Below are 22,394 nucleotides of genomic sequence, written 5' to 3' on the forward strand. Positions count from 1 at the left end.
CATTCCCCAAACACCTCACCTGTAGCGCTGCATTTTTCCATGCAAGGAAAAGAAGCAGTGGTCCTTTTTAAAGTGTTCTGCCTTTAGTGACTGAAAATAAAACAGAAGAAGCTGTTTTAATTCAGGTGTAAGTTTACCTGAAGAAGTAAACAAATGCCTCGACACTTTAGGCAGAAATTATTCCATATCAATGTGGGTTTTTTCCTGCTTCCCCGGTACAATGTTGAAACTCCAAAGAAGGGGCTGGATTCCATCAGGGGAATAGTGAAGAAGGACAGCATTCCTCTCTGTGCGCTACATTTGGCCTTTGGCGAACCACCTGCTTTCTCTCGGTGATGGTGTCTTCTTCCCCCAGCCGCTCAGTGGAGAAGTTGATTAATATTGGTTGAGTTAGTTGGACAAAGATGATGACGGACATATATTTTCCCTGTTCCTCAGGGAACAGTCTGCTAAAGACTTTGTGAAATATGAAACCTCTGTGAATTTCTTCTTTTTAATTGTAATCTATATTGTGTTTTTGAGTACCGTCTTGTAAAACGGTGCATAATCTTTAATGAATACAAGACTGGAAGGTCTCCTTTGGATTTAAATTTTGAGTATTTGCATAAATTTAGCTCCATAAAATTATTTTATTGGCAAATCAAAATGCACACACAGATGTACCTTTCAGAGTTTAATTTTGTAAACAAGGCATCATATTCTGCCCTCGGTGAAGCTGGCATAACTCTATGGCAACATCAATAACATCAATAGATTTACTTGAAATTTATATTTCAGTAACTGAGTGCAGCCTAAAGACTCCAGAGCAAGAAGCATGTAATTATTCATCTGCCCAGAAAGTGCAGTCAGCTCAGAAAATTTACAGCTAGAGTACAAATGTTGAGCCAATCAATTTTTGGTCTATTTTAACATTCATGTGTTTCATCCCTATCTCATTCCTTTGTTAGTTAAATAAGATATTTCCTTTTTCTTGCTTGCACACTAGGGAGCTCATAGAGTCCTGCTTTTTCCAGATATAAAATCTCAGTGTTATTTTTATTCCGACAAAGCGCCATCAATTTAGTTTAGTAAGAGATTATGTACAGAGTGCAATGGCCTAATCAGAGTCTCAAGGGCTTTGAAATATTAAGCTTCATTTCTGTTGCATGTTATTTCCTGTTATCTACTTTTTCAATGAAAACCTGTTCAGTAAAAGGAACACCTTATAAATGGCTTAACTGCTTTAAGATTATTACAAAAAATGCCAGCTGCTAAATAGTGCATTGTGTCTGTCAGTTAACTGCGAGTGAACATATGCATGTACCCAATGAGGGCCGCTCTGAAAGTAATGCCTCTCATTTTATTATATTGGCCCATGATGGTGGTATGGAAGAAGGGGTTGAATCTTTCCAGCAGTATTCCATTGTGTTTTATTGCCACGTGACAGCAGGGTGGGCAGTATGACAGAATGGTGTCTGACACAGAACTGAGCATGGAGCAAAGGGGTTGAATTGGGCTCCTCCATGCAGAAGAAAAGGCATCTGTTGACATTCATCAACACTTGCTGAATGTTTATGAAAGATGCAACAATGGATGAGAGCATAGTGAAGTGGTGGGTGATGCTTTTCAGCAATGCAGACAGTGACAGCATCACTTGCACTCATGCAGATTTGAATGAGTATGGCATGCAGGCCTCTTGCTCATCAGCAATGAAAATACACAGCTTAGGATGGTGACTGTGTTAAGAAATAGTGTTTTGTAGCTGAGCATTTACTCTATCAAATAGTGTTATTGTGCTCTTCATATGTATTGTAATCTTTGTGGCAGTAAAGAGGAGGCATTACTTTCAGAGAGAGCTAGTATGTTACCCTAGCCCTAATATTCAGTGAGTAGTTACTTTCCTTTGTGCACTGCAGAGAGTTTTCTGTTGTTTGAGCAGTTCATGCCAGAGTCTGGAGCTGAGTTACCTATACCCCTATTCAATCATGTGGGAGCTCTGGCTGTCCAATGTTATCTGACCTTCAATTTTTCTTTCCAACAGCGCATGCTGGTACTTATATTTTTAATTTCTTTCTGTCACGGAAACATTTATACTGCTGGAGCTCCAAACTTTAAATTTCAAATAATATATATAGGCTGAAAGTAAAATCATAAAATAAAACCACCTTGGAAACTCTAGGATGAAATCCTTAGAGCCTTTTGTTAAAATATATAGTGGCTTCCACCAGCTAATGAAAACATGTTTGAAAAAGCTGCTAAGAATCCTAGCTGGGATAAATATAATGGCCTCATCTTCTGAAATATACTGTTGATACAGAACTATTATATGTACAGTGCATTAGCACATCCAGAACTAATGGTGACCTTTGCTTTAAGCAGCACTTGTGGAATTGGAAATAACATTTCTCTCTGGAAACAGATTGCTTTTAACTAGGGAGGAAGGGTTTTGGGCAGAGGAAGGCAGAGCCAACCTTCATGATGCCAGGGCAGGCCTTAGAATGAGCAACAGATGCAGAATTGTACCCGCAATAATTATTGTCCTCATGATTTTCTCATAGTTTTCATCCCCCCTGGTTTTTTTTTTAAGGATGAAAAGGCATGATCAGACAATCCCTGGTCTGCCATCTCTGGTGCATCTTTGCATTTAGTGATCCTCTTCGCATTCTTTTTGGTTTGAGCTGGTGAAGGGGCCTGAACCATCCTTCACAGTCAGTCAGTATTTCCCATCCCGAGCACTGTGGGCACCCACTGGAGAGCAATGGTACTAAAAGCAGTTTCTTAGAGGGAGTTGCTATTTGTCTTTCACTTTTGGGGTAAGACCACAGATAGGACACCCCTGCCAGCACAGAGTTCCCAAAGCTTCTCCTTTCCTGCAATCTATAGTCTGTCCCTACCTGTCCCCATTAAACTAAGGAGAAATGGTTGAGAACAAACATTTCAGCATGGAAACTGCATTGTCTTAAAGCGTGCTTCTCTTGCTGATGTTTCTAGATGCCTTGGGCTGAGGGCTCCTTGCTTGTCTCGTTCCTACTGCTCTTACTGGGCTTCAAAATTGATTTTCAGATACAGTTGTATTTCTTATTTATGCAGGTTCTAACTCCATCCCCTGTGTTAATTAACCTGTGGCATCAGCAGCACTCAATGGCAGGGAGCAACTGTGCTGGGAGTACAAAGACTGTGCCCTGAGAGGAGAAACAGTGCTGTGCCGGGGTTATGCTGAGTTTCCCAAGGGACAATACACTTTGTTTACCATTAGCATGCTGCACACCTTTGGCTTTAAAAAAAAAACAAACAACAAAAAATGAATAATGTGGAGGGAAGGAGAGAAAAAGAACATTTCACTGCAGCATTTAAGCTGTGGCGTGATGGGTGTTCATTCCATTTCAGAAAGAGAAAAAAGAAAACACACAAAAACCTGTAAAAATGAAGTGGACAAAGCAGGTGTATTGCTTGTTATAGGACTGTGTATACATGCTATTATTTCTCACGGCATGTGTGCCTGCCGTTTGAAAAGTTTTAAGGATAATGTAAAAAAGGAGATGACAGCTGCTGAAGGCATTTTACGATTAACCAGCCTAATTGCACCTTCACACAGAGGAAAGTTCCAGAACAACTTGGTATTTTCTGACCTTAGGGTGGCGAAGGTGATGTGTTCAGTCTCTGAAAGAGGCATTTACTTCTTTGTTCTGTAACTGTACCTTTATTCCTTCCCCACCTGCCAGCTTATTGGCGCTGGCCGAGTATCTGGAGGGAGTAGCTGCTCTGCCTCATCAAGATAAGGCTGCATTGTGGCAGATGAGGAGCAGGGCAAGGGGAATTGAGACAGGAGGGAGAGGCAGTGGGCACAAATAAAGGGAGGAGAGCCCAGTACCTGCTTCTCCAATGTTTCTTCCTGGTTGCAAACTGATTAAAAGCTGAGCTGGTTTCTTTGCTGAGGTGAGGAATGAAGCAAAGCAGTCGGCATCCACTGACTGTGATAAGAAGCGGCTTGTTAGGCCCTAGGAGGTTAGATATGATTATTCTTCTGGGTGGAGCCTTTTGATCATTGTGGGAAGGTGAAAGCTGATGCCCAAAATTCCCTTCTGTGTTGCTTGTTTTCTCTTTCAGATAAAAAGCTCTTCATTTCCAAAGAATGCCCATGTGCCCTCTTGACATATAATTATATTTCTTGCTTGCATACAGCAGCAAGGCTCAGGTTGGATCATCATGCTTCTCTTGGGAGAGTTGCAACTGCCAAGCATGTGCGCGTGTAAGAGCTGGATGTGGACCCTCCTCTGGGTGTTGCATGAAGAGATCAAGCAGCTTTTAGTCCCCAGTTATGTGGTCATAGCTCCTACTGAGGCCAGTATCTACTCTGCAATGCTAGGTTTTGGAAGGAATATAATTGTGCTTTTGTAAAAACTTTAATTGGTGTACATCAGCACCTCACTTCTCTGCAAATAAAATTAATTAGTATTAAAAGCATTCTGTAATTATTAGACCTGAACTTCTGGTAGCCAGAAAATTTCCATAGAGAGCATGCATTAATGTATGTGGCTTCTAAGTTGTATATTGTTGTCCTCAGTAAGAGCACTGTGGAAATGGCTCTGCTGACAAGAGTTCCTGGTCTGCTCCCTGTATCTCCTGGTCAGAGAGGATTTCATCTCTGGGTGTTCTCAGAAAGCAGAAGATAAATATCCTGTTGGACTACAGTAATGATGAAAAATTGAACATTCCTTAGTATAGTACTGAGGAAGAATATCAATTTAAAAGATGAAACCAACTTTCTGTCCTTCCATTTTTATTTTTTTATTTTATTTTATTTTATTTTTGAATACTGGAATAGTTTTGTTTTTACAGTATTCTGACTGTATGTGAAGTATTAAACAGCACTAAAAGCAAAATGTTTTAGAATGATTCAGGAACTCTTTGAGCTTCCTGCAGTCCTTGTAGGATATTAGGGCAGGAGCTGTGTAACAGCAGCAGGATATATTTCATTGGTGTTATGTTCTCCTTAGTGTCCTGAATAAAGTTCTACATTCTGTGAATCACTATTTTAGACTTTGCATCAGATGCAAACATGTTTTATTCCAGTACTTACAAAGCTTACAGACAGGTAACAGAAAAAAAGCATTAAGAAGGTATTATTTCAGGCTGATTATTCAGATTCCCACTAAAGAAAATTCATTTTATTTTAAACTCAAGGTTTGGACTAAAAGGACATAGGAACACTTGGACTAAAGCTCAAAGTATGAAATGTTGATGCAAGGTAGGTAGATTCCAGCATCACCTCTGGCTGTTGTGAAATGAGCTGCTCTGAAGGGCTCTGTGTTTGGGTAAGGAGTGTAACAAAAAGTAGTGATCTGGCAGTCCGAAGGGTAGTGAATAAAATATTATTGCCAGTAGAAATGGACAGTCTAAGAAAAAGCTTTGCATTACTATCATGCTATATCCTGATTTTGGTTTTATGATGTGTGAGAGTATCTTTACAGCTACGCTGTAGAGATATTTAATCACAGACAGCAATGTTATTTTCTAAGATTAAAGATGTTTCTAAATCCTTTGTAAAGCACCTTTGAGAAAAGGCATCAATGAATTTTATGAATAGCAAATATGTGAATCTACAATACATTGCTATAAATTACAATACTGTTACAGTATGGGGGACTTTTAACAAAGTGCAAGAGAAATCTGAAGACTATTTTATTTTTAATCTTCAATTAAAATATTAATGATCATTTTCATTATTGCAGCTCCTTCCTCATTATGAGAAATGGAAATTATTTCAAATCGTTTCAAGTCAAGTTATTCAAATTTCACATGAAAAGGAGAAAGCCTTGACTCCAACTGTGGACTGAATGACCACAGACAATTTTCATACAAATATGGCCCCAGCCAGGATCCTAAATTTGTTATCACAGATTTAATTAAAATGTGCAGACTTCCTTTCACAACAAACTGATGGGGGCCAGAATCGTAGTGTACAGCTCATCATGAAAATGAGAATTGCGATGACGGCGAACACTTTGTATAGAATGCTCATTTATTCTGTTATAGTAAACCCCCCTCCCTGAAATGTGCACTGTCTATTTCATCATGTAGATACAAGAAAGAAGGGAAGAAAACCCTGGGTTTTATTCCCTAGGTGTTCTCATTGCTTTCAGAAAAATGCTAGTAAATGATACTCAGGAATCTCATGAATAAATAGGGTGGATAGGATTGGTAAACCATTTTTTGGCTGGTTGATACTGCAAATGGTTTCTGCTTTCTGCCACTGTGACCATTGCTCACTTGTTTATTTTCAACTTTCTTTCTTTCCCACTCTCTTCTACCCAGCCCATCCCTCTACAGCTATGATGACTCTCTCCAAGAGTTATCCCTCCTGTCACAGTGCTGGTTTCTCTGCCCTCTGAACCACCACTCCTGACTCCACAGATCCACCTCTTCCCATTTGTTGTTCTTACTGTCTGCCCTGTGCTTTTTCTTTGCCCTGCAGAAGGAGCAGAATGGTTTCCTGCCCCACAGCACAGCCCTTCCCTCACCAGGAGCTGAGCACACCAGCATGGAGTGATGCAGTGAGCACTGTCTCCTGTCCTCTGCAGGACAATTTGCCCAGTTCCTCTCAGGAAGAGAAAGCTTGCAGAGGGAATGTCTGCAGGTTTTCTGCTTCTAATGCTTCTCTCACCTGGGAGTGGTAAGCTGCACAAAGTACTTATTAAAGGGTGGCTGATTTGTGTATATTTCTCTCACTTGTAATTTCAAGACACCTAAGTATTTGCTACACTTAAATTTATGTATTTATTTTTAAATGTATCTTTCTGAAGTCTATTATTTATTTACTGAACAGAAACAATTAGCAGCGGGCAAAAACAGCAACAGACTTCAAGTAACCCGCTCACCAGTAAGGCAAGATCCACAATCTGTTCCCAGCAACCCGTGGTTATGGTGAGTATTGCATTACAGCCCTGCATGACATCTCTGTACGACTGGCAGTGTCTGCTGAGGGCACCATTGGCAGCATGGAATGAGTCAGAGAAGTACACCGTATACCCTGCAAACCCTTGTGCAAAAATTCCAGCATTACGTCTTTCTCTCCTGAGAAGAGAGAGTTTACCAGCTGTAGCTGTGCTGAATTATGGAAGAGAAAATCAAGTGCTATAATTGTGGGTGTTTATCACAGTTACAGGTTTTTGGTTGTTTTTTTTTTTTCTTTTTCTTCTATTCATAGAAATTTGATCTGAACAGGGTAAATCTGTGTCTGCAATACAAATGAGATCATCTGTGAGCCAAGTAAATGGAAGGGATATTTTTTTAATTGTTTTGTTTTATAACACTCATTTTGAGGAACGAGCCTTTATTTTATGTTTTTCTCATATGCCTTCATGTTAAAGTAAACAATGTATAATAATTCTTCAATTAAAGCAGGGTTGGTTTTTTGTTTCTTTTTGAGGAGGAAAATAAGTTAGAAAAGCTTGACTGAGCACTAGTTATGGTAGTAGAATTGCAGACTGGGAAAACAGCAAAGTCTGTTGTAACTTCAATTAATGCCCATTATGTCAACAACAACATAAGGAGTCCCTGTAGTTTATTTAATATTTAGTCATGTTAGAGCAAGAAATGTTATTCCTAGCAAATCCTAATAACTCTTTCAAAGAGCTAGAATGTATCGCTACATTCTTCGGTGAGGGAAGTTCTTAAAGGGGAAAGAGCAGGTCCAGGCTCAGATGGCTGTGGATCCATGGGCGAATAAGCGATACACCAAAACCAAGGATATTTAGGAAAGGACCATGCTGAGGTACCTAGGTGCTCAAGGCCAGGTTGGATGAGCCCTGGGCAGCCTGAGCTGGTGGGGGCTGCCCTGCCCATGGCAGGGGTTGGAGCTGGATAGACTTTAAGGTCCCTTACAATCCAGACTATTCCATAATTCTAATTATTCTATATTCCATTGAAAAATGAAGCAAGAGTCAGCTGCCTGGCTCTGCACATGTGCACTTAAAGCATACCAGTGGATCCTGCTGTCTCCTACAGCTGCTTTGTTTGGAGAAGAGCATCTATGTCTTGAAGATGATGGCTCATAGCTGCTAGACCCATGTATAGGAAATCTCAAGAGGCACTGGTTGCCTGTGCACCCATCTAAACTGAGTCAGTAGTCTCTTAAGAAGAACAGAGCGTTACCATATTGCGTAGGTTCCAGAATGACTGTGCTGGTCCTTTTAGTTCTGGGGTTTGCAATGGCACGAGCTTCTTCTAGGAACTGAGAGCTGTAACAAGATGTATATGAGACCATGGAAGCTTTTGCTTTCTTCCTCAGATCCTGGTGGTGCCTAGACATGAGTTTGGCACATGAGGACAACAAGACAAGGATGATGAAAAGCACATGGGGCCATTTCTTCACCTGTCCAAACTGCTTATGCATTCTGCTTTTTCTTCCACATATGAGACTGTAAATAACGTCATTTGTAATCATGTAAACTTCATCTTTTGGGAATGGAAAAACAGTTCCCAGCTGGGTACAAACTTGCAAAGCCATCAAGTGGAAGCTCAGCATGTGCTCAGCTTCTTAACAAAGCTAGTTTCGTCTCTACAGAGAAAATGCACACAGGCAAGAGACTTTCAAAACTCCTTTTGTTGGGTGGTAGCTTAAACTGGACAGCCTGTAGTTTACTTGTCTGGCTCCTTATTGGAGCTCACTGTCCTGATTCAGCCAGCTGGCCTTCTCCATTAAGGAGAAATAGGTGTTTCACTGTGATACCCAAAATAAGTTGCTGAGGACCAGTAGGAAACAAGCAGGGCTTCATTAACCCTGTCAGTGTCTGCAGCACTGGGGAAGCACTCTATCCAGTCAGGACACTTGAATTTCCCCTTAGAAAATCAACATTTAGAAAAAAATTCTGAAATAGGCAACCCCACGGTACATTTCTCCTTGTGACAGGCACCCAGACGAGCAGATGGTGGTAACAGCCAGGCCATGGACAAGAAAATAATAGAAGTTTAATGGGACCAGAGAGGGATGAAAATAGCATAATTCCGATCACTAGGCAACACTGTGCGGGGAGAAGGCAGCCCCTGATTTTCTGAACCCTGCTCTTTCCACTGCTCGTGCATTTACATTGGTAAGAAAAACAGGCCTCATTCTATCATCTGGGTGTATCATCATCCTCACCATGTCCTATAGCTGCAGTGTCTGTTAAGAATGGGCCACATGCTGCATTTGTTCTTTCCAAATAGGCAGTTTGTCTGTCCCCTCTGTGTTCACCATAAATAGTGATGCAGCTGTTTGTGCCTCAGGTTTAGGGGAGCAGTCACAGGAGTGCACATCTGCCTCCTCACTGCCCCTTCACACCAAAGGAGCTGCTGGCTGCTCTGCTCAGGGCTCATTCTTACCAGCATGACTTCAACCTGAGCTGACCCTCTGCTGTCTATGGGAAACTCCCATCTTGGTTGTTGTGTTTGTTTCCTTCTTTCACTGACAGCGAATAGTCAAAATGTTTCATTCTGTCATTTCCAAACTGTTTGAATCCTTGTTGTTGGGTTTTTTGTTTGTTTGGTTGGTTGGTTTTTTTTTTTCATTTTTTTTTTTTTTCTGTTAGTGAATTACATTCTTTCTTCTTATCCCAGCTTTTGTATTAATGGGTACAAGTGGGTAAAGTGCCTTGTTCTAAGGATGCTAGAGGAGGAACTCTTAATCAGAAACTATACTGAAAACACAGGGAAAACCTGATACTTAGTCTAGTAGGATGTGAGCCTGAAGCCCTTTTCTCTTTAACTTTCAAGAAAAATGCCCTTCATGTACATAAGAAAACTTTAACTTATTCAATATTGTTTGCTGCAGAATGCCCCTCATGAGTTGATCCATGATGCTGTGCTTTCGTTATAAATCATAGCCAGACTGGGAACGTGGAACTGTGATATACAGCACTATTCAAATCACACTCGCTTTCCTCTAAGGAGCTTGTTTGTTATGGAGACTTGTGAGTTATAAATAGGATCACAGAAAGTGGGCTTCATAGCAAAATATTCCAGAAAATATTTTCTCAGTGGGGAAGAATCTTTCCAAAGAGCCTTTTGATTTTCCTTCTGCTACTCTCTGCCTGGGGTTTGTCAAGGCTCAACCAGGTCTATAGGACTTCTGCTCTTCAGAATGTGCTGCTGCTTTCCCCCGCTGTGCCACAAACCCTAGTGTAGTGTTTCCATTTGTTCATCCACATAAGAAGGAATTTCTCTTAACCTAGGTTATAATTTGAGGACCAGCACAGGACAAGGGCTACCTCTGACAGTGTAAAACAGCTTGGAAGGTGTTTTAAGTTTCATCAGCCCAAAAGCAGAAATCTAGTTGTGACTAGTTGGATTCCTTAAAGTATCTTTCTTTTTTTCTCCAGGTCCTGTGTCATGACTATGGAAGGCAAAATCTTCCCCCTGTCTTGTGGTCCCTGTTTTCCCTGCAGCTACTGGAGCCACAGAGAAGGAAGGAAGAAAGGAAGATAGTTTCAATGCCCCAGTGAAGATGAGAGCTTGTTGGTTCTACTTGAGTGCATGAAATAGTTTAACAGCTAACTTGGATACAAGCCAGCTTCCCTGTGTATGTAGCTCACCTGAATCAACTGTGATGAGTTTACTAGGAGTGGGTAAGGGAACCAGTTGGCTCCATTCTTGTCCTGACAGTGCCACTAGTTCATTGAGTGACCTTCAGGTTGTTACTTCATCTCTCAGCGGCAACTTCTCTCTTGTTTGACTGAGGTAAATCTCCTTCCCACAAAGTCTCTTGCTTTGTGTAGGTATTGGTATATAACATCCAGAAGGGGTGCCAACTCTTTACAAGGGTAGATAATGGCAGAAAGAGGGGAAATGGTTTTAAGTTGAGGAAGGGAAGATTTAGGTTAGATATCAGGGGGGAATTCTATGAGAGTGGTGAGGTCCTGGAACAGGCGGCCTAGAGAGGCTGTGGATGCCTTGTCCCCAGCGGTGTTCAAGGCCAGGTTGGATGGGGCACTGGGCAGCCTGGTCTAGTATTAAATATGGTAGTTGGTAGCCCTGCATGTGGCAGGAGTTTAGAGCTTGATGATCCTTGAGGTCCCTTCCAACCCAAGCCATTCTGTGATTCCATGATCCTAATTCCTAGTATTTCTAGCAGTAAAACTACCACGGAATGCAAATCTTTGTCATTATATCACTACAGATGGATCATTCACACAGTTGTCTTGCTGTGATCCCAAAACTTTGTGTGTGAAACAGTAAGTAGGAGCAGTGAGGTACCAGAAGTATTCTAGATCATCTGGAGGGAGATGTGAAGTAAGTAACCATATATCATGCAACAATAAAATCTTAATTTTTAATGCTTTTCCTCTTCCTGCTTTTGTGATGGATTTTATTTCTTCCCCTTAAAGTTCTAGCGGCAATTTGCTGTTACACACAGCCTCTATCAAGAGAACATACTTTGTTGCTATAGCAATTCTTTCTCACTGATATTTTATTGCACTTAGATGCTGGTGGCAAAAAAAAAAAACAAAAAAAACCCAAAAAACAAAACAAAACAAAAAAAACCACAACAACAAACCACCAACAAAAATCAGCATTGTTCCCCTCACAAATGGTCAGCCTCTGTGATCTCTTATTTGTGAGCAACTTTTAACTGTATTCACAGCAATCTATATTCTGTGCTAGGCACCGTCTAGAAAGGTTTATCATTGCTCTCTAAGTGGCATGCTGCACACAGCAGGGCACACTGCAGCACAGTGTCTGACATAGCAGATATAGATTACTGTTAAGATAAATTCATCCTTTTTCATTTGAACCAGCTTCCAATTTGAAGACTTGATATCACCTTGTCAACCAAAGGGGATGTTATTAAGCAACGGAAGAGTTATCAAAGGTTTCCTCAAAGTTCCTTTTAAGACACTTTCTACAAGAGCCAAGATATATACTTATTGGTGGTGAATGTAGGGCTCATCAAAAGTGCTCGGCTAAAATCCCTGTAGTAGTAAGGCATCAGATACTGAACAGAAGCTTCGAGTGTTTTTCTGTTCTGCCAAAACTAAATACCTAAACTGCCAGATAGTTAGGCAAGAAAGGGTCATTAATTCTGCCTTTGGCTGCCTGCAGGCAGGTTCCTTCTCCCACCCAGGACAGCAGGATGCCAGTGGCAGCTGTCTGGGGGCAGCCATCTCAGCAGGCTCACCCACGTTCCCCAACTCAGCCCAGGACCTGGAGGACGAGGAAGAGACCATGCCTCTGCCTGGATAATGTTGGACACCATTGGATTTCAGGACAGCTTTGACAACAGTGGGATCTCCTAGAGCTCCTACCACACGGTCTAGAGCTCAGACAGAAAATGTGGGGTTACATCCAGAAGACAGGATATGGTGTGCAGGGTGGCATGTGGATCCCAGCCTGTGGTAAAAGCTATCAATGAAGACAGAAGAGAATGGACCTGCTAAGATCACACAGGCTTGTTGCCATGAAGAAGCTGCTGTTGCTGCTTTGCATCCCCATAAGGCAAAGGGCCATTTCCATCCTGAGCCTGCCGATTCCTCTTTATGTAAGTGCAAAGCAGGGAAATCCAAAGTTTTGAAAGGCTTTTCCTGCCTTGAAGTATTTTTGTGTTTGTCTCAAGAACAGCTCTCTTCTTTCACCTCTCTCAGTCCTGATGGTAGTGTCATTTCTGTGGGTAAAGCACTGCCTCAAAATAGTAGTCTCCATCACAGTGGGGCACACAGCCAGCCAGCACATCCCAGGGGATGGGGTGAACATAACATAAGCAGCAGTGGGAGAGACATTTGCTGTGCCCTTAATTGCCTCAGTGGGCAAAGTTTTTTCTCTTTTCACGGGCCCATATGTTACTCTGAGATTCGTATAGGGCTGGCTGTATCTGCTGCTTCCCCACGCCTGCATTGCTGCAGGGAAACATTTCCATCAGCAGGGCTGGAAGAGCAGCTCTCGCCAGGGCTGGCACAGCCCCTCGCCTCCTTCACTGTGTCTGCTTCACAGCTCCTCAAGGAGACACAAATGAAAAAAAGAGCTATTTCACAGTCCAGTGAGCGTGAGACTCGGTGCAGCCTGGGGGTGAGGCACAGGGGTGTGATGGGGAAGGGAGCGTGCAAGGTCAGCTACTGACAGACAGCAGGGAGGGAGCCCCAAAGGACAGACTTTGCTGCCGGGTCTGCACCCTGATCTCACTGCACGCAGCTCTGCCTCAGCAGGTTGCCTGCAGCTGCAGGCTAATGGGTTTGTGGGGGACCAGGGCCACGAGCAGTAGGTGTTTGTGACAAAAGTGCAAAGGGAATTTGGATGGATTTGGTAGCCTTGGAACGGAGCCCTTGGTGCTGGTGCTGAGAGCACCCATTTGTGGTTTCAGGGCTGAACCAAGACCTGCTCATTCATTGCATTTGTAAGCATTAGACAGTGAAGTAAAACAAAAACCAGGCTTTGGGGTAGATCTGAATTGTGTGTCTGCACACAACCAGTTACCATTAGCCAGGTGCATCAAAGCATCCAAATTCCACTTACCTCTTTTTATCTGAGCTTATAAATCTTTTGTTTTGTCAACATACTAACATACAAGAGAATCCACAAACAATCCTAACTTGGCTTAGTTTCTGTTTAGAGCATAAATAGGTGTGTGTTGTGTCCTTATCACAACAAAGCCCCTGTTGTTTACATGCTTGCAATTTTGGCCAATTCATTGAGGCTGAAATTTTGCATGCTTGGACTCAATCCACAGGCAGAGCTTCTGGCTGCTGGAAGTAGAATCTACTCAGGAATCTTTGAATTGCTTGTGCTTCAGTGCCATGTATTCCCTCCTAAAACACAACACACTGTTGTTTATCCTTGTAGTAACATCACAATGGGTGAGCTGAGTCATTTAAACTGTCTCATTTTGTAAGATTTACAAATAGAACAAAGAAAGAAAGGTGTGATTTTGAAATTAGCTATTCCAAAACAACATGCATTATTCCACGGTTGTGTTTTATTTTTTTCCCCCTCCTGGATATATACACAGGAGACTGAGGTGCTTGACTCAGTGATTTAAAACACCTGGGCTTTTTCAGAGAGCCTATAAATTGATTGGAAATTACAAGTGCTATTGCTGTTACCCAACTAGTAGCCATGCAACTCTTAGGGAGACCTTTTCCCCAGAAAAACAGTTTTCTTTGGTGTGAAGTTCCCCGTTGTGGTATTTATCTGTACTTTTGTCTCTAGTTGTTTTTTCTGGTATTTTCAGTTTATCTAAGGCTAGTCATTAAAGACTTGAGGGCAGGGTTTTTAACTAAGCTCGCTGAAGCCCTTACAGCTGGTATAAGACTTGAACTTGTTACATTTTAGTATTTGTAAGAGTGGATCCTTCTATCAGAAGAGCTCCACTAAATGGGGAATGCAGCAATGAAGGGTGTTCATTCTGCTCACCAGCATGTGGTGAAAGGAACAAGCAAGGACTGAGATCTGCACCACTTCCTGCTCTGGTTTGCTTTCTCAAACGTGTCTGCTTGCAGAGTGTGGTGCCCTTAAGAGTTTTACCCTGTTCTTCACTCAAATAAGTAAATGTAACTACTCCCATTTTACGGAGAGACTGAAGCTCGCCTAAGATTAAATGGGAAGAGGGGAGTGAGAAGAACAAGAGCTGAGATTTCAACCCTCTGTGAAGAACCGCTGTGATTTTAAAGTAAATTCTAGTTGAAATATGTGGGAAATAAATATATATATTAAAAATATGATGTCCGTATTAAATATGTCCATATTAAATATGTTTATAAGCTTCCCCTCAAGTACTGGAAGGCCACAATGAGGTCTCTTTGGGGTTTCTCTTATCCGAAGTTAAACAAGCCAAACTCCCTCAACTTTTGTTTTTGTAGGAAAGGTGCTCCAGCCCTCCCAGCATCTTCATGGCCCTCCTGTGGCCCTACTCCAACAGCTCCACATCTTTCTTATGCTGGTTGCCCCAGGCCTGGATGCAGCATTTCAGGTAGGGCACCAAGGGGGCAAAGCAGAGGGCAAAAATCCCTTCACCCTCATGGCCTCCCTTCTTTGGATGCAGCCCAAGATACAGCTGGCAAATTTCCATGAACTTCCTTATCATGAATTTTCATGGCAACAAATGGTATTTGCAAAGCCAACCCAAAAGCTCTGCAGTCTTCGTATCCTACATTTCTTGTAACACCATTTAAGCTGCTGATTACAGATTTCTTTGCAATTATACGTATGACTAATCAAAATCCGGGGATAATAATGATGATAATTTTGTAATTCAGGACATAATATCTGAAGTCAATAGCTGCCCCAGAGACTACATCTGCAAAGATCTCTCTCTCTCTCTCTCTCTCTCTCTCTCTCTCTCTCTCTCTTCTTTAGTGCGCTACTTGTAAAATGAATAATAATGATTGCCTCCCTCCAAATGTGTTAACATCAATGATCTAACATGTGGCAATGAGGAGCACACACATCACTTAGCTGTGTCCAGGATCTTGCCATCTAATTGAGTTTGCTCACTGTTGCACTCCTAAAGCACCCCCTTGGCTCAAGGGCTTCCCACTCTGATGCCGTGCAAAGTGCAAAGATTTGTTGCCGGGGCTGTTTTCCCACATGCGAGTCCCCTGGCTTTGTTCACACTAAGAGAAAGCACCATCCAAGGAATCTTTCTGCTTGCAATCTGTCATCACCTGTGCTGTGGGAGAAGACAAAGTGTGGTCCAGTGACTCAGGTATTTAAAAATACAGGTGTTTGCCATCTGTTGGCTAGGAGGGAAAAGTTAAGGAGTTCAAAGGGGTTGTATAGCTCACCAAAAGCATTAAGAAAAAGCTTCTTAATAAAGCTGCAAAACAGCAACATCAAATGCCCAGCTGCTAATGGTTTTCATGCTTGGTAATGCAGAGGTGCTAAACTGATCTTAATGCCTAAGTAATTAACAGTATTTTTAACTAACAGTAAGCTAGGACTGCTGCTGTAGCAGCTTTATTATTGTCTGTGTCTTTTCCTGAGTAGTCTTCTTAGTGCAAAATACCTTTAAATTTAGCTCACTGGATGAGTTGTGAAGGAGCAAAGGAGTCAAAAGATATAAAATATCTTCTAGTTTACTGAATGCACAGCTCCGTTTACACATGGCAGTGCATTATGAACAATGGTCTATTATTGGCTGCTTGAAGTAACTTACATGCAGCAGTTCTGCAGGCTCTGTTCTAGAAACAATAGCCATATATCTCCAAACCCTGGTATAACTTCTGTGGGAAAGGCAAGGAATAATAATAAAGCATTTCTTCTTTTAGCATAGAAAAGCCTGATACAATGGATATGTTCAGAGTGCTTTGAAATGATGCTTGTATAATAGGAGGGTATGAGAGAGGACACAAAATGCAAACCAGGATAGTTCTCTATTCTCAACAAACACTTTCAGCTGAACATTTAGGAGGTAGCTCCTTAAAACCACATTAGTATGTTTATGTCCCATAAAGAAGCAAAGGCGAGTGGGAAGTGCAGTTTCAAGCACGGAAAGGATATGCCAAGTTGGGACCACTTCACTTAAACTGTTATATGTGTTAACCTTTCAAGTACACTGACATGATGAAATTTAGTAAACATGATGCAGTAACAGACAGCCAAACAGTTACTCCAGGCTATTGTTCATGTTGCTGGGGTGTCATATACCATGCTGATGTTATACACCACCGTTTTCCATTGGAACACGAATACCTGGTGCTGCAGCTCAATAGGATTGAAATGGATCACCTTTCTCAGTTCAAATGTTTTTTCTTTTTTTCTGGGGATTTGAAGCACCGTTTGTCTTGCTTTAATTTTTGTGAGAGCTTTGGGGCTCTTTTCTCACCTGGCAGAGTAAGGTGCAGCAGGACTTCATTTATGATTATATACCTTATGTTTTCAGAGAATGTATTGCAGAAAGAAAGAAAAATACTGTTTTATGAAGGCCTCCTATTCTGCAGGTGCAGCACACAAACCGAAGCTCCCTTGCTCTCAGAAGTTCAGTTCAATGCCTGTTTCTTCCATGGGAGCTTCAAAAACTGCTTTAGGAAATTTGTGATCTGACTTCACAGAGTCATTGGATGATTTGCATTGGGACTCCAAGGACCACTTCATTGCAACCCCCCCCTCCCCCCCCCCCCCGATATAAGCAGGGCTGCTCCCCATAAGATTAGGCTGCCCAGGGCTCCACCCAACCTGGGCTGCCAACCCACAGCTCTGGGCAGCAATGTCGGGGCCTGCCTCACCTCCCTCTGACTAAGGAATTTATTCCTAGTATCTAATCTAAATCTCTCCTCTTTTAATCTAAAGTCATTATCCCTTGTCCTATCCCTGATAAAGAGTCCTCCATCTTTTCTGTAACCTGGAAAGCTAAGGTGTCTCTGAAACCCTGTATTCTCTAGGCTTTTCTGATCCACAGGGCCACAAATTATTTAGCTGGGTAGTCGTGCCTTTGCATGGCTCACGTGCAAGCATGTGTCTTAAACTTCCTACATTTATCAAACACAAGATATTGGGAGTCTTTGAGATTCTGTGTAGCTAAAGAAGCTTCAGCTTCAGAGATTTTGAAAACTACTGATACAGGACAGTAGAATCTTTGCATCCCCATCTCCTCTATTTATACATGGCAAATATCTGACCTCTCATTTTTTAAAACAAAGCTACTTTTTATAGTCTTGCCACCTGGAAAGTCCCTTTTCCAGTGTTACTCAGTGCCCAGCCATTATAATCTTCCCCAGCTCTTGGAGTAAAGAATATGTAAATGTTCTTTATCCCAGTGAGCATCTGGAAGTCCAAGCAAAAGGGGCTTGTTTTCCCTTTATACCTTTTCATGATGCGGAATTGAGATGAACATAAAATAAATTACAAATTGACTCACATATCTGTTGTAATATTATCTTTCACAATCAACTTTTGAGAATTTCTTGTTCTAAAGGGGCTCGTTAGATTTACAACTACATCTTCAAATATAGATGATAAATCCCAGAAGCAATGCTAGCAGTATTCAGATTCCTGAAGGCAAAAATAGGGGAGAGCGAGAGAAGCAAGAAAGAAAATTGAGAGACACTGGAGTGATGCCTGTGAAAATGTAGTTGGCCTGAAGCTGGGGCATGTATTGGAAAATATGTGGTTTAAGCAATCAGTATTCTACTTCAGGGGATGAAATGAAACTTTTGCTCTGAAACTAATGTGTGAAAATGTTTCCTTATGTCAAATCCCACTTAGCATGTAAATTAGGGGAAAAAGAGAGGGAGGGAGGGAGAGGGAGATCGGCTTACAGTGACTTTGTTTGACTCTATAATCACTCTTTATTGGTACTTCAGATAGAGAGCTATTGTTGTATCTTTGCTGTCCATCTCACTGAAGATTGTGGCTACACCTTTATACCGCCATTTCTCCATACCTGAAGACAAGAGGCAGAATACAGCCTTACACTCATACAATTAAAATCACTTTGCCTCTTCCGTCCCTTAAACATAGACTTTCATACCTAGCAAGTCAGGGGCCAGGCCTGGCAGTGACAGAGCTCAGAAATAACTGGATGCAGGCAGGTATTTCAGTGCAGCACCACCACTGTTGCCTCACACAAATTGGGCAGTGGTACTGGGTGGGCTGTGATCCTCCAGAAAGACGTTTCTCAGTGCTCTTGGTTGTGCTACTGGCCTGTTTTATCCCTCTAGAAGAAAGTAGTTGTACAATCAATAAATGTACAGAGATTAGACTCATACAGATGTTTGGTTAAGTAAGACTATTGCAAAGGAAAGATAACTTTAATAATTGAAAATGTTCACCAGCATTGAAGGCTCACAGTAAAACTCCACACAGGAGCAACCACCTTCAGAGAGAGATCCTGCCTTAGTGGCAGTCAGTCCTTACATGGGATCTAGGAGAGGTGCAGCCAAACTCCACCCTTTGGTGGCACAACTGAATTACCTTCACCTGTGCTCCTGCAGCTGACTCATTGTTTGCCTCAGGTGGTCAATTAGAGGTTCATGCTGTGATCAACAGTTCCCATAGTAGTATAGCAGGAATGGGCCTATTTACCACCTTTATCTGCCAAAACTTTTTGCTGATTGCAAAGCCAATGAACTCCAAAGTTTTATTTGATTTCTTTATCAGAGATTTTATATTTCCAGAGAGGTTAAATTTTCAACAGAAACAATTCATTTTGACTGCCTTCATTTTCAGGCACCAAAAGGTTTCCTTTCGGTAGGCAGTTTCCAATGGCTGTGCTCAGGTTGGTGGAGACCAGTGCTTGTGACCAAGCAGTCTCAGAAGAGATGAGGTACAGGAAATCTGTGTCTAATTGATTTTCCTGAAAGCAAAGCTTGTTGCAGAGGCACAATATATTCAACGCAAGGCTGGATCATGCTCTGGGCAGCCTGATTTAGTTGTGTGTGTCCCTGTTCATTGCAGGGGGATTGGGCTAGATGACCTTTAAAAGTCCTTTCCAACTCTAAGGATTCTATGATTCTAATTATGTTCTATTTTTTCCCTCTAATGGATTTCCCTCACAACCTCCTGTAAATGAAGCCATTTGGTGTATTTTGGAGATCAATATGTGTCAGCTTGTAACATGTCTATCAAACGGACTTTTGATCAAGCACTCCGAGCTTTAGAAGGAAAGAGACATTCTGTCCTCGCAATACGAGGTAAACCATCTCCTAGGAGAAGCATGCTTCCATCTATCAACAGAGCTGGAGCTATTGTTCAGCCGCCCACCCTGACCAAGCTGGTAGAGTCCCATGTCCTCTTTTGGCCAACACTGCATTCTCCATGGAGGAACTGCTTTGGTCTTCAAAAAGCGCAGTTTTTTCCCCCTGCTTTCACGCCCTCTGTTTAATGTTGACTCTGAACACTTTGGGTATGCTGAAGCTTCCGTGCTCTGGGATTACATACTGACAGCCAGAACTTGTCACCATGGCTGAGCTATGTTCTAAGCAGTGTGCAAGCACAACAGTGGCCAAAAGCCATTTAGTCCAGAGCTGCCATGTAAACTTTGAACATAATGCTTGTGGCTCAAGGAGGAATGAATACGTGAATGAATCTGGCCCAACAATAAGGCCACAACACTGATGTATTTGTTCTACTTCATCAGCAAGCCAATGAATATGTAAAGTTTCTGTGGCTTTCACCAGGCTGTTGTTGGACCTGATATCCTGGGATGAACTTTGGATTCCCCATCAAGGAAACTTAGCTTGCTGTCCTTTCTTTTCCTTGCCTATGAGTTGCTTCTCAGACAGGCTGACTCTTGTGACTGACAAAGGGTTTCAGATGCTTTTTGACATCGAGTGTCACGCTGTGACTGAAGCTGTGCAAAATAGGTCCTGCTGCAGTAGTTTGACAGATGCAGTGAATCTTGCTGTCAGTTTGCTGAGCTGTGTGCTGCATCCTAGTGTATGCCTTGGCAGTGAGAAGCATCCCTTTGCTCTTGATAATCCTGTCAACAGCTTTGCAAAATGTGAGGGGTTGATCAGTGCTCTTATTCGACTTCCTTCCAAACTAGGGGTTAATCTGAGGCTTTTGAGGGCAGACTGCCTTCTGAGTGGACAAAGAACCATTGACTGAGCACCTGGTGGGAGGGCAGTGCCACCCCCCGGGGGAGCTCAGGTGCATGCAATTATGCAGTGCAGCTGGGTGATCAGAGGGGTGGAGCCAGTATCCACCCCTTCCCAGGCCTCATTTAAGGGTTGGCAGTGGCAGCAAGGGGATCTCTTGCTGGTGGTATCTGTCTACTGGAGGCCTTCCAAGGTAAGAAATTCTTTTCTTTTGTGTCTGTGGCTGCATTTGAGTTTGTTCTCGTTTGTTGTAGCTCAAGACTTTTGCTACCCTGATATTAATGTGGTACTTTCCATCCCGTTATAGCATTATGTGCTGTTAATAAGGTAAAGAGCAAATGATTTAAGATCGTCTCACGTTTCTGCCTTTCATCCTGAATTCTCTTGATGTGCTGGGTTTGAGCGGTCCCTTTCCCAAATGGTCGATGTCCTGCCTGGTTAACTGTGTGGCTTTTGTGAGGGTAGGTGATAGTTTCTCCCTAAGAAAAATGATGTGAAAAGCAGAGAGAAGTGCAGGGATGTGATGGCCCTAATTCTACCCACTGCTCAAAGTATCAGATTAGCTAGTGGTGCTTTTGATTGTTACTACCTGCCTGTTGATCTGCTTGGGTCAGTATTTGGGTATCTTTAAATACTTTGAGGGAAGACCAAAGAATCTCAGCTACTACTTTCTCAGTGCAGGTGTTTTCTGGTGACTGCAGGGTGTTGCAACATCTCTCCAGTAGGTGCAAAGTCAAGCTTCTCCTTCCATTTACTAAAATGCAAAGTCTACAAAGTCCTTTTTTGGTCTCCTGGGATTTGGTTTCTGGCAATTAGTTTTTCTAGCTGCAAGCCCAGTGCACGCTACTGGAAGAATTACTTTTGTAATTTGCAAATGTGCTTTTAAACTGTGGCTTCTTTGTTGCGCTCTGTCCCAAGGTGCTTATTTACAGTGGAAAGACTTAATTGTGTGTCTAGAGATTGTGTGCTTGCTCTGGCAAATATGCAAGGTTGTAAGTTTTCTACTGGCCCCATGTTAGGAATCCAGGTCTGTGTGATGTCGTGTACTTGTTCTAGCATTTCTTAATGCTTTATCTGCTTTATTACACTTGTTCTGTGTCTGTACTGGATTGTATAATAAGGACCATAAAATCCATAGGGAAATCATAGTCTTTTTCAAGACCATCAGTACAGAGCCTTAGATGTGTGCCCCAAAGTCTCAGCTGAAGTAGTTCTGTTTTCCATTAACAGTAAAAGCAAGCCTGTACTTTTTCTTTTTTTTTTTTTGTGGGTGGGTTATTGTACTGGGTCAAGTCACAGGTTGTTAATGAGCTGTGATTAAGAGATCCTCTGCCACCTTCCCCTCCTGTTTCATTACTAGGCTTCTGCTCTTATGCCTGCACCCAGTTCACTGCAAATTACGTAAAGGATACCCCCTTCCCTACAAAGTTGCATTAGTATGTTAGGTTAAAAAGGAAGTGTTGGTGTTTGGATACTTTTACTGTTCTTATGATTATTTTACCCTAACTCCACAGTGCTTCCCAAGCTTGCTTCCCACATTGCTGCAGTGGCACAGATGCAGAAGCATAAAAATCAAAGGGGAGAGGGGCAAAAGAGCAGGAGGCCTTTTAAATAGTTACGGGGAGAGTGAGTTTCAGGGTGCTTGAGGAGCTAGTTAATAGCATCCCCTGGTGAACTGCTTTTGAAGGTAATGGGGTCCATCAGTGCTGGTCTCTTCTTAAGTACCACCTCTTAAGATCACAGGAACTGATGCTTCCAAAGTGTCAGAAGTTGTCACATGGGTGGGCTCAGAAGGTTGGTATGGCAGAGCTGTGATCTTCTAGAGCTTAGGAGGAGAAATAAGGTGTGACCACTGGAAGCAATGTCATATGACACTGGAGGTCAACAGTGATGCTGTTCAATTTTGTAGAGAGA

The 22,394-nt window shown here is 42.2% G+C and overlaps 1 long non-coding RNA gene across 2 annotated transcripts; it reads left to right on the forward strand.

The window, feature by feature from the left end:
* Positions 1 to 5,501: 5,501 nt before the first annotated feature.
* On the forward strand, positions 5,502 to 10,850 carry LOC107310837. 2 transcript variants are annotated; one of them, XR_001553753.2, is made up of 4 exons: positions 5,502 to 6,652; positions 6,806 to 6,903; positions 8,891 to 9,071; positions 10,338 to 10,850. It is a non-coding gene; the product is annotated as an uncharacterized LOC107310837 (long non-coding RNA). The 2 variants fall into 2 exon arrangements; XR_004306826.1 differs by lacking the exon at positions 8,891 to 9,071.
* The last annotated feature ends 11,544 nt before the right edge of the window (positions 10,851 to 22,394 follow it).

Source organism: Coturnix japonica, chromosome 3 (assembly GCF_001577835.2).
Source record: "Coturnix japonica isolate 7356 chromosome 3, Coturnix japonica 2.1, whole genome shotgun sequence".
Taxonomy (NCBI): domain Eukaryota; kingdom Metazoa; phylum Chordata; class Aves; order Galliformes; family Phasianidae; genus Coturnix; species Coturnix japonica.